The sequence below is a fragment of the Sus scrofa genome, chromosome 9 (genome assembly GCF_054392235.1).
Source record: "Sus scrofa isolate SSC_HxYL_T2T_F1_AM1 chromosome 9, Sscrofa_HxYL_maternal_Yorkshire_Landrace_v2.0, whole genome shotgun sequence".
Taxonomy (NCBI): Eukaryota; Metazoa; Chordata; class Mammalia; order Artiodactyla; family Suidae; genus Sus; species Sus scrofa.
In genome coordinates, this window is record NC_139391.1 from 27,426,016 (window position 1) to 27,444,346 (window position 18,331).

Here is an 18,331-nt window from a genome sequence, read left to right on the forward strand (position 1 = left end):
CTCATCTTCCAGCACCTTTTAAGAGCAGAGCACCTGAAGATGGGTAGTGGTTGTGTCCACTTGTGGGACCTATTTATAAAGCTACAAGAGATCTCAGACTCCGAAGGAAGAAAGAAAGAAGAAAGTGAGAGAAGTCCGTGGTTATCAATTAGAGAGCTGATATTTGTGGCATTTCTGCAGTAACATTGTATGCTTAATGACTAGATGTAGGTCCCCAGGACATACAATTATTCACCATGAGGCCTCCAGCAAGATGGTTTGTGGCTCAGAGCTCCTATAAAAGCGGAGATGATAATAGCATAAGCCACCTACTTGCCTCTCCTGGGGTGTCTGAGGACGCGTTAACATTTGCACTGGGCTTTGAAACCCTGGGATGAAAGGTGTGAACAGACTACAAGGAAGCATTGTACTTGGTGATTTGCATTTGGTTATGAGCCGCTATGGATTTTTCTGAGGCTGGGCCTGGCAGACCCTGGTGGAGGAGCAGAGGGCAAGGGCAAGGAAGGAGCTAGAAACGCTGATGGCAGTGCCCCCAGAGTGAGGGCCTGTGGGCTGTCACCCCAGAAAAAACTCAACCCTGGACATTGACTCTCGGAGAGGCTGAAGGACCTGGGAGCTGTGGCTGGTCTTGTTTCTGATTTGCAAAAAATTTCTCAAAGCAGTGTGATGAGACCTAGTGCTGCTTCTCCCTGGAGTCTCAGTGGAAAAGATGACAGCCCTTGCTCTCCTTCGCTTCCCCTAATTTGTCCCCCTAATGTCCTCTCCCACTTGCAGGAACAACTTCCAGGCAGAGGCTGGGAGACACGTGCGTGAGGGGCCTGCCAGCCAGTTTCATAAGATGTCGGCCCTTAAACAATTACAGTACCTCCCGCCCTGCCTCCTTGTCTCAGTCTCCTTGATATTTCATTTTCCCTTCAAGGCTGTAACACGATGGCCATGTTAATTGATTCCGAAATGGTGGTGTGTCTGGTGGGCTGTGGTCCCGAGTGGCCCAGGGGGTGGCCTGGTGTGTGGTTTTGCTTTGGGCCCCAGAACTTGCCTGGCCCATACCCCTGGGAGCAGGAGAGTCCCAAGTCCCTGGCAACCCAACTCTCTTCATTCTACTCCTTCCTGCCTCTGAATTGGGATCCTGTGACCTTTGTTTATTCCCCTCCTCGTACCTTTCAATCAAGCCTACTGGTGAATTTGATGGTGCCAAGAGGCATTTAGTGTTAAGGAGAGGTAGGTTTCAACCTAGGCTTCGCTTCTCCCTTGACACTTGGTGCACTTGAGCCGAGCTTTTGACCTCTGAGACTGAGCCTTCTCACCTGTGAAAATCAGGTCGTAACATCTCTCCTATGTCTTGACAGGAGCCTCTTGAGGATGAGAGGGTTTAAAGTACTTGAAAGCACATTGTAAACTGTGGACCACTATGCAGATGGGGGTGATGTCGTTGAAGATGCTCATTAGATCCTGGACCTGTGTGGGCGTGTAAACTGAACAGAATTTAAATTAGCTGATTAAATGGGAGTTTTCAAATGCTTCTAATTAAGTCATGGAGCAGCAGCAGGGTCCAGATGCACTTATGTGAACCTTTATGCACGTAAAGAGGCCCCTGGGAAGCGCTTCGCATCTCCAGTAAGGTCAAGGACAGTAAGGGCATGAGACTGGCTTCCACGTGGACCTGTTGAACGCTCTGGCAATGGGTTTCCAGCGCTGGGGAACTGCCACAGGCCACCTGACATCCTAGGGCCTATGGTTCAGACTATGTTTTCTGAGGGATGGGAAACCATTGGAAGGTTTAAAATAGAGGAGCAGTCTGGTCTAATTTACTTGTGAACCTTTTCTCAGGTTGTCGTGTGGAAATGGGACATAGGTGTTTGTTAGGCTGCTGTCACTGTTTTCAGCCTCTGAGCCTCCATTCTGTCCTTAGAGAGTTCCTGCACAGGTGGGTCCAGGTGGGAGACTTTCCCCACCCCCAACCCCTCCAGAAGCTGAACGGGCCAGATGTTCCCTCGCCTGGTTCTGACAGCTAAGGGCTGGGTGTGGGTGCTCTACCAGCTATTCCAAGTCCAGTTCCAGGGGTACAAAGAGCTTGGACAAGGTAGATTTATTCCAGTGGTGGCAGAGGTGGCCAGGCCAGGGGGCCAGTGAGGTCCAGACTCTCTGTGCCGGAGAGAAGTCCAGGTCTAGCAGGACAGCCTCACATGCTGACCAAGCTCAGTCTAGACCGTGATTTTACAGAGGCACCTCCTCGGCCTCCATGTGTTTCTGCAAAGTCTGAGACTAGTCCTCTTGCCTTCTTATCAAGTCTGTGAATTTCCCAAGAGATTTCCAATAATCCTCTTTCTTGTCAACTTGAGTTGGTGTGTATTGTTTGCATGCCGTCAAGCATATTGATGTGTTAAAGGGAAGAGGTGAGAGTGGAGAGACTTCTTAGAGGCTTTCACAGCCAACTGGTGGAACAAGAGGGTGGCCTGGTTGAACTCGAAGATGCAGATGAAAAGAAGTGCATGGGATGGATTTTGGATGGTGTTGGAGGAAGAATCACCAGAATTTCCTGATTGTTCATGTGTGGTGAGAAGCAAAGAGGAATCAAGGAAAACTCGATATTTGGCTTGAAAATGTCAATGCCTGTTTGTGGAAAGCTGGAAAAAGTCTAGAAGGGAAGGCACTTAAAACTTCATCAAGGCTTATCTGAAGAGCTCCCACTGTGGCACCACAGGTTAAGAGCCCAACTGTAGCGGCTTGGGTAGCTGTGGAAGTGCAGGTTGGATTCCTCAGCCCAGCACAGTGGGTCAAAGGATCCAGTAGGTTGCAGCTGTGGCTGGTTTCAATCCCTGGCCCAGGAACTTCCATGTGCACTGGGTGCAGCCATAAGGGAAAAAATAAATAAAAAATAAAAAAATAAAAAAAGCTTATCTCAGAGGTCCCCTGGAGCTATGGTAAGAACAGAGGATTTACTTCATATTTAATACACAAAAATATGATTTATGTTATACTTCTATCTTATATAAAAATGGTAGCAGCTGAGTGCTTATGTTTAATGTATTCTTGTTTTGTAAATAAAATATTAAAAACTCTTTTTAGCGAAAACTTTGGGACTTTGGGAAAGTATTAAAGACAGAATTAGATTCATGGAGAATGTTTGGGTCTATTGAAAAGTCAAGAAAAAAATAAAGGGGCTTTCTTGGCCGAATAAAAAGAATGCTGCTATTAAAGGGAAAATAAGAGATGAGGAACATAGAAAGAGCTTAGTACGGAAGTCATCAATCATTTCACTCTGGAGTGGAAGGTTTCACAACCTAGTGGCAGAGAACCATGTCTCCCTAAATAGCATTAATTACATCTTCTGGAAGAAGAGCTGTGCTGAATCCAAGGCTGTCTAGATTGGCGACCAGATAGTTAGCAGCCAGTAGGAGTTTAACCTACATCAGAGACAGGCGTTCCCGAGAGAGTTTGTGAAAAGACTGTCTAATCTTGCTCCCTCTCCACAGTCTGGGCCTGGCAAGGATGCTGGGGGAGGGGAGGTCTGGGCTGGGGGAGTGAGGCAGAAACACAACTTGCCAAAAGTTGCAGGAGATGGAGTTCCTGTCGTGGCTCAGTGGTTAACGAATTGGACTAGGAACCATGAGGTTGCGGGTTCGATTCCTGGCCTTGCTTAGTGGGTTAAGGATCCAGCATTGGCTTTGCGGTTGCCATGACCTGTGGTGTAGGTCGCAGACGCAGCTCTGATCTGGCATTGCTGTTGCTGTGGCTGCGGCTATGGCTGGTGGCTACAACTCCGATTAGACCCCTAGCCTGTGAACCTCCATATGCTGCAGGAGCAGCCCTAGAAAAGGCAAAAAGACCAAAAAAAAAAAAAGTTGCAGGAGAAGATCAGGCTGTCAAGAAGGGTTAGTGATGACTCAAAGCTGAATTTCAATCCTAGATCCGTCTGCAGGTCAATTTGTTCACTGCACATCCTGGTTGCCAAATCCTGGGGAGGTGAATACAAAGCAGAGCCAAATCCAAATGGGTAACTGGCCGAAAAACCAAGGTAGGCGCAAGTGATGGGGTGGAAAAGGGGATACTCTGGATCAGGCTGGAGTTGGCCTGGAGTTAGTGAGTTGCCATGTCTGTCATGGGTGGAAGCGTGTCTTGGATGGTGAAGAATTCTTGAGAGGAATGGACAGACTTTCTAGGTCCCAAAGAGCCTCCTGAGTAAGACCCTGAAACCTCTACCTGAGAGAAATGGGGACAGAAATCAGATTTTTTTCTAGATTCCACCTATCCACCCATCCATTTAGTAGCCCCAGAGTGTAGACCCACTAACATATACCAACATCATTAACTCAAGTTAACTTTGAGGAACATCAATGCAAAGAATAAAGCTTTTGAATTTTATTTTTCGAATAGGGGTAGGGTTGTAAAAATGAGGTTTAAAAATGATATCAATGAGGTTCTTTGAGGGTCAGCTTTTAAGAAAAGATAATGATTTGAAGTAGCATAAAAAAATGTTTACGTGTACATGACTGCTGTTCCAGTTCTTAAAGTATGTATTTTTCCAAGTAGGCTTAACAAAATTGCACTGGGATTGTGTTGACTGTCTTTATTTACTAAGCAAACTTTTTCTTTACAGATAGCATAAAACTAAACGTCACCCCAATGTCTGAATTGATTTATTTCTAAAAGTAACAGATTTCCTTTTCATGAGAATTGTTTCTATTAACTCTATCCCAGTAAGAAGAAAGGTAAGACAGTTGGGAGGCGGAAAAAAAAAAAAAAAAAAACCGTATTTGTACTGGGGTATATAAAAACTCATCACTTAAGTTGTCTGATATTTTGAATTATTTTGTCTCCACCCAGGTAGATAAATCAGTGTTAACGAGATCTAGAAATCTTGAGAATAGAATTGTAAAGCGGAAGACAGAACACTACCGTCCTTCGACTTGGTTCTAGAAGTTTCCTTGGAATTACAGAGAGCAGTGGTAATGGGAATCCTGATCAGAGGGACGTCTACGTCTCAGAGGTTCCCGAAATAAAGATAGCAATTGTACCATTAGAGGCACAACCCCAGTAGCCCAAATTCACCCTGATGATTAATGACAAGGCCATTAGCGTGGTGTTAATAAGACTTTCCAAGGAGCCAGGCGCCTCCCCTCCCCCAGTTCGGAAGGCAGCCTTCATCCTCAAGCCCAGTGCCCGGATTGTCAACCACAGAAAATACCAGTGGCTCTGGAGGCGGGCCAGAACCAACCCGCTCTCTCTCCTCTGCTCTGGGCCATTTCTCTAACCCCTTTATCTCACACGCTTCCCCACGGGCTGTTTCTCTTCTGGCTGTAAACACACACACACACACACACACACACACACACACACACACTCGCCAAACCTAGGAGCTCAGCAGAAACAAGTCCGTGCTTGCAGAGAGCTCAGGAAGGCCTGCCCGGGAGACGGGGCAGCAGAGAAGCCCTTGTGGCTGCTTGCCCCGGGCTTGGTCTCTTCTCCCCTGCCAGATGGTTTCCAGACCCCTTTCAGTTTCAGAATAGCCTAAAGCCCAGGACGGGCAGGCTGCCTACCCAGAGTGACATCTGTGTTTCTAGGAAGTCTCTCTTCTACTGCGCGCCACACCCTACTTTTCCTGCCCAGACCTGAAAGCCTGTGCTGGGGAGCCTTGCCTTCAGCTGAGGCGATAATCCTCCTCGACATGCAAATCCCCCTGGGAGGGGGGACGCTGCAGCTCCGACATCCTTTGCACTTGAAGGGGGGGATTTTCCAAACCTGGGAGGACACGGGTGCCCTTGGACGCTGCCAGCCTCTACTGCGGAGGACGAAGCTCTTCCTGGCCTGGGTGGGCTGGAATTCTGGTGGTGATGGTTGGCATGAATTGAAGGGCCCGGGGGAGAGCGCCAGTGGGGAAGGGCTAAGGCGGGAGACTGGCCCCACCCAGGGCAGCCCTCTGGTCTGGCTTCCTGTAGGAGCAGAGCTGTTTTGCTAGACGGTCCTCTTCCAGAGTAGTGGGCACAGACTGGGCTGGTCATTTCTATATTCTCTGCAGGGGGCACAGTTGCTGAGCACCCTCTCGAGCCCAGGAGACGCATAAGAACTGTGTGCAGAGTGAACAAATGATGAATAAATGAAGGAAGCAAGGAAGGACGTGAGGGGTGCGACCTCCCTTGGCAAGAACCACTGTGACCAAATGCCCAGCATGCTCATCCAGCTGGGCCACCTGGAGCAGTGGCATCGGTTGCTGTCCCCTTGGTCCACACTGGCTGGGACTCCTGAATCTGCTTTTGCACAATAGGCACCGGGGCTCTTGGCCTCCCTCTGGGGGCTGTGCCAGGGCAGCTGCTTTCCCACCCCCTCGACTCCCCCCATCGAGTCTCTGCTTTTTTTTTTTTTCCCCAAACCTTTCCATCTGGCCCCAAGCCAGGGAGGCCTCTAAGTCACACTCAGAATTTCCATGACAGTAAATAGACCCAATGAAGCCCTTTCCAGCCCCTGAAAGAAGTCTCTTCCAACCCCGCCGTGTCTGGCAGCATTTTTGTTCGCCCCATTTTGATCCAGGCCTGTGGAAGGTCAATGACTCCTTTAAAAATAAGGAAAACATGGACGAGGGCCCAGGGGCTGAGCTGCTGACAGAGCAGTTCTTTGCTGCAGCCCACAGTTCCCTGCTGAAGCCTCACAGAGATTCCATACAAAGGTCTGCCATCTATTATGCTCCAGTCGACCGCTGCATTCAAATGTAAAAACAGATCCTTGGATCAACACCCTATAAAAAGCCAAGAAAAATGTGGCAGTGTTCTTCCCCGGGCTCAAGCCGAGAGCTTTCTGGGGGAGGCCAGCGGCGGTACCTGTGTGACTTTCAGGGTAACTCGATCCTTTCAGAATCTCTGCAAGATGGGGCGGTTTCAGGTATTAGCACCCTCACTGTGGACATGTGCAAGGAAAAATGCCCCCCGGGCCAGAATCCGCACAGGGTGGGGGTGGGGGTGGGGGCAGGGTAACCCCTTCCAGTCGTTCACTCAGCTCCCCCCCACCCCTGGTTCCGGTCAGGACTAAACCCTTCTGGAAAGTGGGGCACTTGAAAAAAAAAATCTCTGCTCAAAACCTGCTCCGAACAGACTCCCCAGCTCACATAAGCCTCCCCAGCTCACACACAGCCACTTTCTTAAAATAAAACAACAAGCTGGAGGCCCAGAGAGCCTGGCCAAACCCAAACAAAAACAAAGTTTCCTGCTTCCTTGGACATTGCTGGCCACTGGGGCTGAACATCCACACAGGAAAAGAAAATATTAGCAGAGTAGGATCAACTGGGATATTTGAAGGTTGGGGAAAAAAGACACCCTCTTCCCCTTCATGCCAGACTGTCACCTTTCTTCCCTCTAGTTCCTGGCTCCGCTCCCTCCAAGGCCCCCAGGAAAGCTTTTGGGCAGCAGGGAATGTGGAGGAGCTGGAATGGTTGGATAACTGGGTTTCGACTGTTAACCGGGTTAATCTGGACTGTGCGACTCTTGCAGGTGCCACACGGGCACTGGCCACACACCCTCTCCCCTCTCCTGGAGGACGGCCAAATGGCTGTTCGCGTTCTGTCTGCTTCATTTGTTCACCTATTGGCAATTACCATGCTGAGATCATTGTTTTTCTCTTCTGTATTTTCAGCTTCGTGTGAACCTTGCGGCAGGATGACTATCTCAGACCCAGCCTTGGCTTTCCAGAGTGTAACAGGTCTTGCTTTGGCTGAGGCTCTGGCAGTTCCTGTCACTGTGCAAAAAGATTTACCTTATGTGTGCCTTGGCGAAATAAATGTGCAAACTTGGCTTTTTGGTCTGTGAGCTCATCTGCTGCCAGGTCCACATTGATCTGGATAAACACACTCACACATAGCCCCCCTACGCCCACATCTCCCTAGTTTAAGTTTGACCCAAATGGAGTCGACAGTGAGTATCGAATTCTGTTCTCGGTCTAAAATTTGGATTCATTCACTAACTTGCCCCTGGTCTGTGGTCAGATGTCAGTGATGATATTATAGCACATTCCCTGGGCCTAGCATAGTACCTGGCACGTAGAGATGCTTAATGCATGCTGAAGGAATAAAACAAATGGGCAGTTTCCAGGTGGATATCCAGGCTTGGGGAAAATCTAAGAAGAGAAGAAATGACACAGAGGTACTGCTTTCTTCATCTTCTGACGCGGACCTTGGGGAATTAGGGGGAAGGGAGCTGCTTCCGTCTGCCAGAATATGCCTCCTCCAGGTCTGCCGAGAGCTATGTCCTTCTGGTCATTTAGGTTCAATTCAACTATCTTCTCAGACGGCCTTTCTTGACTACCTTGTCTCAAGAAGCCTTGCTGCCCCCATGTCATCACTTTCTCAAACATTCCCCTGTTTCATTGTATCTATAATGCTTTTCCCCACCTGAAATAATTTTATCTTTCTGTTTGCTTATTTATTATCTGCCTTTCCTCTTTAAGAATAAGGTACTTCATGTCTGTCTTTCTATTGTGATGTCCTCAGTGCTTACATTGGTGTCCAGCATGGAGAAGTTATTCAATAAAGATATGCTAAGTGGCTAAGTATCTGAACCCTCCTTTGCCTGGGCACAGAGCCTGGAGAGAGCAATTAAGAAAAGCAACTCAAAAATGAATAGCTCAGCTTTTCCGAAATCCCTCTTTTCCCTTCATCTACTTCTCTGCTGGACCCTGGAATGCCTCATGCTATCTATCCTTGAACATCCAGTTTTCCCATCTAAGCAACTGGTGTTCTGATCTCAAATGCCCTTTCTTTCTGGTGCCAACAGCTCATTCTTGATGATGTGGGCTGGGGATTATGTGCCTCTGACATGTGGACCCTGCTGCTCCCACCAGCACTGTTGCTGACCTGATGCTTCCCTGTCCTGTCCTGCTCACTGCCTTTAAGCTGTCAGCTCTTTCTCACCACACGGCAGGCACATGTGGGAATGGAGCCCTCACACACCCATGGCCTCCGGGTTGAATAGTTTACAGCTCCCCTGATCTGCCTCAGATGCTGCTCCTGCCTCATTCCTCCTCTTCCTACCATCTGTCTCCTTTTTTTTTTTTTTTCTTTTTAGGGCCACACCCATAGCATATGGAAGTTCCCAGGCTAGGGGTCAAATCAGAGCTACAGCTGCTGGCCTACGCCCCAGCCACAGCATCACAGGAACCAAACCACATATGTGACCCACACTATAGCTCACGGCAAAGCCAGATCCTTTAACTCACTGAGTAAGGCCAGGGATCAAACCTGCATCCTCATGGATACTAGTTGGATTCGTTTCCACTGAGCCACAATGGGAATTCCCTTTGCCATCTGTCTCCTTGTCCTGTTTTCCCTCTTAAGTTCCTACAAAGAGCTCCAGCTTTGACCTCTGGCTTCTTTCAGGAACCACAATTAGGACTCTCCCTCTGACCACAGAGTGGTCAGCTGGCCTAGGTTATAACCTGGGCCTTCCAGCCTGAATCCCCTTATCTCCCCCTCCAGTGGGTAACTGTGTTGTACACCCCCTCCTGCAGCTGCATCTTCTCTAAGCTTTCTTCTGTTCCCTTGGCTACTACTGTGCTTGCACTCCCTCACTACGCCACACTGTCTTTTTATGCCCAGTGGTACCATAATTTTAGTGGACAGGAGATTGGGTGCTTTACCCTATTCCTCATGAAATAATCATGATAACATATACCACTTTTTGGGTACTTTCTATGTGTCAAGTATGGTGAAAAACTCTTTCTGAGATCTTGCTTAATTATCTTAGAAGTTCTTTGAGTAATGTGTCAGTGTAGTAGTCTGCTTGGGTTGCCATAACAAAACATCACAGATGGAGTGGCTTAAGCAATAGAAATTTATTTCTAATCATTCTGGAGGCTGGAAGTCCAAGATCAAGGTACCCACAGGGTAGGTTTCATTCTGAGTCCTTTCCACTTGGCTTGGGGTCAGTGGTCATCTCTATGATTCTTCACACGGTGGGAGGAGAGAGCAGAGAAAGAATGTGAGCGAGAGAGTGGGAGCAAGGGAGGGAGAGATAGAGAGACAGAGGAGCAGGGCTAGGGGGAGAGAGCAGCGAATGTGTGCTAGCTCAGCTTGGCTCTCTTCTTATAGTCTCTTCTGGTATCCCTGGCACTAATCCTATCGGATCAGGGGCCCACACTGTGACCTCATTTAACCTTGTTACTTTACTCCAAATACAATCACACTGAGAGTTTGGACTTTGATATATGAATTCAGAGGAAACACATATATTCATCCCTTAACCATCAGTAAGCTGATTTTAGGGATGAAAAAACTGATACTTAGGGACATTAATTAATCGCCACAAAGTAATATGAGTTTATGGCAGAGTTGGGATTTGAACTTGGGCTGGTCTGACACCAGAGCTAGTCTAAGTACTATCCTATACTGTCTTTCTATACTATGCCTTTACATCGTCATTACTTGGCAGCTCCTATGTTTGCTCTGGAGTCAGACAGTCCTGAGTGTAAATCTCTACTATGCAACTCTGGCCATACAATCTTGGATAAATAATTTCCCCCCTAGACCAGGAGGTAGCATGTAAAATTTAAGGGTGAATTTAGTCTTTCCTTTGTATTTAAATCTCTTCTCTGCCTAGACATTGTCTCTTTGTAAGGTTAATCACAATGACAACTACCTCTAGTGCTATAAGCTACTAGTGCTGATTCTCTATTACTACTATTCAGATTCCTTCTCCATCTCCTTAAACTACTCAAGTGTATTTAGTCCTTGCTGTATAACAGTAAAATAGATATTGGTAACAGAGCCATAGAGAAGCTAAAAGAATGTTTGAAGATCACCAGCTAAAGAGTGACCTACCTAGGATTGAATACACAACAACCCAGCTCTAATGCCTGCTCTCTTTTCCCTGATATGTTTTATTTTGTGGGGATGAGATGATAAAATTACCTCCAGCCCACTCTTCTCTACAATTGACTTCCCACCAGCACACTATCAGCACAGTAGCAAAGGCCACCTGAAATTTATTTAAGAATTGAAGGGAAATTTGAATTATATTATTTCTAAAAAATTTGAAGATCTAGAGTGGGTTAGCTCTGAGTGGTAAGCCCCTGGTGTAGGTAAGACTTGTTTTTATGATGTCATAGATAATGAGGTCAGACACCATAAGCAGTCAAAGAAGGAGTTTGTGTTTTCATTTGATAAGGGTGGTGTGACATCACCCACACTTTTGATTGTTCTATGTGAACTTTATGTTGTTGACATAGATGAGAAGGTGAGATTCTATTTCACACGGACCAGCAACTAGGTCAGAGTACAGGGACATAATGACCACAGTCAGCAACCGGGAAACACTGAGAGTCATCCGAAATGATGTGGCATGGGCAGGAGAGGCAGTTTGTGCACCATAAGAGCCTCTCTTGCTCTACCATTCCTCTCTGCTAGGACCTGGGTGTGCTGCATGTATTACAGAGGGCTGAGCTTAGGGCCTCACGTGTGCTTCTAAGGTCCCCTGCTTCCTCTGAAAGAGGTTGAGTTTTCTTAAACATTTTTCATGAAGAGAGCAGTAGCAATAAGGAATTATTTTTTTCTTGCCCATGCGCCAGGTCTCATTGATTTTGCATTGCTTTCCATTTGTTAATGGAGAGCTGAATGACTTTCATTGAAAATTGTCTTTCAAGTTCCTGCTGTGGTACAGTGGGTTAAGGACCCTGTGTTGCCATAGCTGTGGCATAGCTTGCAGCTGTGGCTTGGATTTGATTTCTGGCCTGGGAGTTTCCATATACTGTGGGTGCAGCCAAACACACAAACAAAACAGAAGAAAAGAAAAATGGGCTTTGTATTTGGAGAAATGTGATTTTTCGTATAAGGGTGGGAGAGGCTGTGAAGCTGAAAAAGGGGAACCCTTTCTTATGAGAATTGCCTGGGAGGCATCTTTACATTAGCATACATCTTCCCCTTTATCCTTATGTGCATCAGGGGATGTTTCTTCAGTTGATAATCCCTGCATCCATTGTGAACCAGTACTACCTCTAGGAGTGTTTGGGGATAGCCATTAAATACATTGAAGTGGAGGAAAAAATTGAAATATGTTGGTCTAACTTTTGCATTCCTCAGGGTGACATGGGCCAAGGGCTAGAATAGGATTTTTATGAAATAAATATTTGTTATATAAATATGTGGTGATCAAGACCTATCTTCTTCTTGGAAAGTCTCCAGAATCTCATTACATTCTTTCGTTAATTCCTACAGACGGGATCTTGGTACTATGCTTTGCTGGTAAATGTAAAAACCAACAGATGCTATTCAAGACAGACTTGATGAGACTCTGACCCAAGTAGACATCCTCTGGGGCTTGGGTGACAAAATACAGCATACTGTTGATGAGGGAGCTCGGTCTGGCACTTAGCAGACCAAAGGCTTTGGGTTCCTCCAGCCACAACCTCTTGGCCTGGACCCTGATGTTTTCAAGATGGGCAGAGGTAAGTGTAAACTTCTCTTAGGGAATTTGAGGACAGCCCCATGGACAAAAGAAAGCATCAGCATGAGAGGACCAGCACTGTGGACACTGAGGCTGGCAGGCTGGTTGTGGGCACGTGAGGCATCCTAGCAGAGATTCTCAGCAATGAGGAGGGCCTGTGGGGTAGGCCACCACTGTCACGCAGGTGAATGTCATCAAAGCAGAAAATACTTGGGTTACATAAAAATGGGTCATGCCATGTGACACTAAATGGCTAGTTTTCCATGCAGAAATGTTTGAGGTAAGAGTCTTCTGCTTTGAACCATCCTAGCCTTTGCACTGTCAGAGTTCAGAGTGGCCGTTGACCTCATTCCACGCTCTGAAGTCTTGAGTGATTGGCCATGGCAACTGAGCTACACCTGCCATGTTGATTTCAGATGATTTCTTCCAGCAATTTTCATTGAAAAGGTCTCTTTGGTCTCCCCTCTTAGCTATTTCCCTTTTAAGAAGCGTTCCACCCTTTTCAGTGATGCTGCTATGCTTGGCTGCTTCACCCTTTCCTCTTTTTCTTAGTTTAGCCTTTTCAGACAAGCTACATTTCCATCCCAGCGCTGAGCATACTTCAACCTGTTGAGACAAGGAAGGAGGAGAGGGAGGAGAAGCTGACAGGAGCCTTGGCCACCAGCTCACCTTCTGACAAAAGGGCAAGTCACAACCATTCTAGGCTTCCTTCCATGTGCTGATCTGTACCCTGGGTGTCAGAATAGTGAATTCCTGCACTGAGGTTTAGTGAGGAAGTGCCAGTAAAAAGCCAGTAAACCCCTTTTGAGATGCGAAGGGATGTGTCCAGGCCTCGCCATCCTCATAGCCTTCTTGTTGCGCAGAACATGCATGTACGGTGGGCAAGGCTGGAGCAAAATGAGGTTCCATGGGGGACTGGAGCAGGCAGCGGGTTTGGAACTGATGCAGGTTCCATGGAGGTTACTGGGATGTCCTGACAGGCAAGCGGAAGCTTCAAAATGAAGCATTCCTTCCATGAACACCTAACTCCAGCCCCACTTGCAGAGCTGCCAAGGAGAAAGAATGAGGGCTTTCAATTCAGCAAGAGCAGGGTTTAAACTGTGGTTCAAACACTACCATCTCCGAATCTCAGTTTCCAAGCTGTTAAAATGGGGATAAAACCAAACCCATCTCAAAGGGTCACTGTGAGGATTAAAAGTGCTAAAACACCTAAAACAATGAACCAATGAACACATGGCTAGGAATCAATTACTTTTTACTCTACTGGTTTGTTTGTTGGTCTCCCTTTTGCAGTTTATTCTGAATTTTTTTTGGAAGCATCAAAATAAAGGGTAAAGAAATCAAATAAAGAAAAGATACATGTACTCCAATGTTCATTGCAGCACTATTTGCAATAGCCAAGACATGGAAACAACCTAAATGTCCATCGACAGAGGAGCGGCTAAAGAAGATGTGGTACATATACACAATGGAATATCACTCAGCCATTAAAAGGAAAGAAATAACGGCATTTGCAGCAACATGATTGCACCTAGAAATTATCATGCTAAGTGAAGTTAGGCAGTGAGACACCAACATCCTATGCTATCACTTACATGTGGAATCTAAAAAAAGGATACAATAAACTTCTTTGCAGAACAGATGCTCACTCAGACTTTGAAAAAGTTATGGTTTCCAAATGAGACAGGTTGAGGGGTGGGGAGATGCGCTTAGGATTTGGGATGGAAATGATACAAAATTGGGTTGTGATGATTGTTGCACAACTATAATTGTAATAAAATTCACTGGGTAATAAAATAAACAAATGAATAAATAAAAATTATTACCAAGATAGTAAAAATATAAAAGAAAGAAAGAAAAAAAGACATTGAATCTTGGTGCTATGCAAACCACTATATTTGAGTGATTGGAGAAGTGGTGTGAAAACCATCATCCCTGCTTAAAACACTAACATTCTTGTGTTCTGAGAAACTAATGAAGAACAGAGAAGAACGCTGTGGTGCGATGTTTACACCATCAGCACCCACACAGGGACGTCTGGCCTTCTTTTGAAGCAAAGGAGACTAGAAATTAGACACACAGAATGACGGAGTTGGAAGCAGCACAACAGTCTGTTTTTTAAAAAATTATTTTATTGACGTATAGTTGATTTACAGTGCTGTGTTCTTTTCTGCTGTACAACAAAGTGACTCACTTATAACATTCCTTTTCATATTCTTTTCCATTATGGTATATTACAGGATATTGACTATAGCTCCCTGTTCTATACAGCAGGACCTTGTTGTTTGTCTATTCAATACATAATAGTTTGCATGTGTAAATCCAGACTCCAATCCATCCCTCCCCCTTCAGTCTCCCCCTTCCAACCACAAGTCTGTTCTCTAAGGATGTGACAGTTTAGAGATGAAAGATAATCAAGCCCCAGGCAGGTGCAGGAATCTGTCCAGAGTCACCTACCTGGAGGTAAGTTCCAGGTCTCCTGACCCTCAATTTACCCCAAGGCTCCTGTGTGACATCAGGTTGCTTGTATGGCTGTACAACTCTGCTATCGTAGGCATTTCTGCTGCCCTTGATCTCTCCTCGTTTTGTCACACAAGAGAAATTTGGGAAAGTCATAGTAAGGCCTGTGGCATAAGGACATGTGTGCTCTCAAAAGTTGACTTGAGTCCAATCCCCAAATGAAATGTCCTAGTCTGTCCTTCCTGGCCTCGGTGAGTGCGGCTGGATCGGCTCCCTGAGCATGGCCTGTTGGAGAGTCTATAAATCAGAAAGTGTGGAGAGGGCCTGTTTGTCTCTCCAGATCTAATCTCCCACCTGCTCCACTTGCCTTTTGGAGCTGATCTGTGTGTGATCTTTGTCTGCTGGTGTGGTTTTGATCACTGGTGTGTTTTGGCAGGTGATCAGAGGGAGGGAGGGAAAGAAGATCAGGTTATTCTTCTGGCTTCCTCTCTGTTTGGTCACCAAGGGCTGGCCCTCACCCTCCCAGGGCCCCGGTTAGGTTCCTCTCACTGTACCCCTACCTCTTCCTGGTTCTCACCACACAGCGGCCCCATCTGGGTTCAGGGAAGAGCTTCCTCCCCACACCTCCAGGGCAAGGGTTCCTCGCCAAGGCAAGCCCAAGGATGCTGCACTCTTTCGTAGTGTTTCCTTCAACGCCATCCACAGTTTTGTGAATACTCCCTTTATTGAAGTCTCTTTCAGTTAACCCGTTTGAATGTATCTTTTTTTTCCTCTAGTCACGAACTGCTTAGATCATATAGAACCTCTTTAATTTCACAGACACCACAATATTTTATTTTTTTAGAGTTTTATTGAAGTGTAGTTGATTTACAATGTGACAATTTCTGCTATACAATAAAGTGATTCAGTTACACGTATACACACAAGCATTCTTTTTCACAGTATTTTAAAATGGACCTCAAGAGAGACAGTTAAAGGGGAAAGAATAAGTTTATCTCAGGAAAGAGAAAGCAGTGAAGCTGAGAAGTAAAATCAAAACTGTCTTTTAACGGCAAAGAAAAGATCTTCTCTGAAATTATTCATTTATTCATCTATCTTCCATTAAATATTTTCACTGAATTTATGAGCATTTGTAGATGAATTAGCCATGCCTTCAGCTCTCAGGCAACCTTGAGCCTGATAGGGAAGAGGAAACAGGTGTAGGAAAAATGATGACGTTGCAAGGCTGCAGTCATTGGAACTGGCCTCCAGGGGTTAGATTCTGATGTGACAGGTGGGGTGGGGGGTGGGGAAAACAGGCGGAGAAGGAGAGGCAGGGCAACTGCAGGTCCAGTGAGCTTTACTTTGTCTGCAGCACAGAGGACACTGTTTAGGGGGTCTGCTCAGCTCTTAATTCTCGTTGAACTGCATCCCTCCTTCACCTCACAGCAGAGTGGCTCCTGGTGAACTCTTGGACCACCTGTTGGGCCCAGCACTAATTGCTGTGCAGATGCTGGGTCTGGACAGTTTCCCCTACCTGGACACTGCTGATACCATATGATATCACTTATATCTGGAATCTAATATACAGCACAAATAAGCCTTTCCACAGAAAAGAAACTCATGGACTTGGAGAATAAACTTGTGGTTGCCAAGGGGGAGGGGGACTGAGTGGGATGGACTGGGAATCTGGGGTTAATAGATGCAAACTATTGCCTTTGGAATGGATAAGCAATGAGATCCTGCTGTATGGCACCGGGAACTATATCCAGTCACTTATAATGGAATAGGATGTAGGATGATGTAAGAAAGAGAATGTGTGAATGACTGGGTTACTTTGCTGTACAGCAGAAAATTGGCAAAACACTGTAAGCCAACTACAATGGAAAAAATAGAAATCATTAAAAAAAAAAAAAAAAAGAAAAAAGAAACCACGGTGGGGCCATTTAGAGCCTCATGTATGGAAAGAGAGAACTTGGTGCTAGGATATTTTGACTTTTGGGGGTGACTGAGCCTGGACTATGTGACCATGGGCTGTGTAGGCTGCCCCGTTTAGGCTTAGGGGACTCAGGGGAGGGGTGTGCAGGAACATGGAGGAATTAAGCATATATAGAAAAGTATATCTAGTAACAAGTTGAAATATATATAGAAAAGAAAGATGTAAGAAATGGAGAAAGTCGAGGAAGCTCTCATTCCTGGATCCAGAACCTTCTGCAAGCTAGACCGAGTCCTTCTTTCAAACGCTCAGAGCCTTTTCCTTTTCCACCAATGCTAGTTTGAGTTTCTTTTGCTATTTTAAGACCAAAGAATCTTAATTAACACATTCATGAAAGAGGGCAGTAAGATTTAAGGTTGGAAAGTATGTTTCGGGCAGCTAGGAATGAATGTATAAATGAATCACACCGGAGAGTGACAAAATACTGAGTTGCATTAGCACCAAAAGGGATTTAGGTATTTATGGAAATTCCTGTTCATAATAAAGACTTTTTTTTCTTTGATGATTAGGATTTTTTTTTTAGGTTATTTATTTAAATTTTTTTTAAAAAAAACATTTTATTGTAGTTAATTTACAATGTCGTGATAATTTCTGCTATACCAGTGATTCAATTCTACATATAGACTCATCCATTCTTTTTCAGATTCTTTCCCCATATAGATTATCACAGAATATAATTTAGACAGAAAGAAAACATCATACAACATCACCTACATGTGGAATCTAAAAAGAGGATACAAGTGAACTTATTTGCAGAACAGAAACAGAGGCACAGACTTTGAAAACAAACTTAGTGTTGCCAAAGTGGACATGTGGGGAGGGAGGGACTCCAGGTTTGGGATTGGCATTGGGATTGGCATATGCACACTGTGGTATATGGAGTAATTGGCCAACAGAGACCTGCTATGCAGCACAGGGAACTCTATCCAATATTCTGTCATTAAGGCTTTTAGCCCTTGAAGTGGGTTATCAACGAATGTAAAGGAAAGTCCTCCATGTAGGACACTAGGCAGAGGACAGAACTAGCTTGACGGTGATATAAAAATAGTCTGCCCTCAGCAGGGTTGAGCATTAAGGAAGGAGAATGGTTGGTTGAAATCTAAGACCTCTTCAAGCTACATTCTGGAATTATAATGTGGTGTGGAAAAAGAGAACAGAGATTCTGAAGTCAGATAGGCATGGGCTTGAGTGTTTGTTTTAGTTTACCAGCTTCAACATGGGATTGAAAACATAACTCTTGTGGCTATTAAGTAGTATCACATAGCAAAAGCAATTACCACAAGTCCAAGCAGGTAACCAGGCATTCAAAAAATGTTAGTGCTCGCCGTTTGTAAAAAACGATGTTTCAACGTTGTAATAAACCAATTGCTTCCTTAAAAAAAGGAAAAGCAAAAAAAAAAAAAAAAAAAAAACAAAACAGAAAAAACCCCCTCACTCTTGTGAACCCCTGTGCTGCTTTTTTTCTTTTAGTTAT

The 18,331-nt window shown here is 45.5% G+C and overlaps 1 protein-coding gene across 4 annotated transcripts in view; it reads left to right on the top strand.

Moving 5' to 3' along the window:
• LOC110255418 (uncharacterized) overlaps window positions 1–18,331 on the top strand; it is a 273,087-nt gene that overhangs the window by 27,229 nt on the left and 227,527 nt on the right. For 2 of the 4 annotated variants that reach the window (XR_014815063.1, XR_014815064.1), the window contains one exon: window positions 1,350–3,062. The exons of the other annotated variants lie outside the window; for them this stretch is intronic. The gene's annotated coding sequence lies outside the window, so the exon portion shown is untranslated. Of the gene's footprint in view, window positions 1–1,349; window positions 3,063–18,331 lie in introns of those variants that run through there. 4 annotated transcript variants of the gene reach the window in all.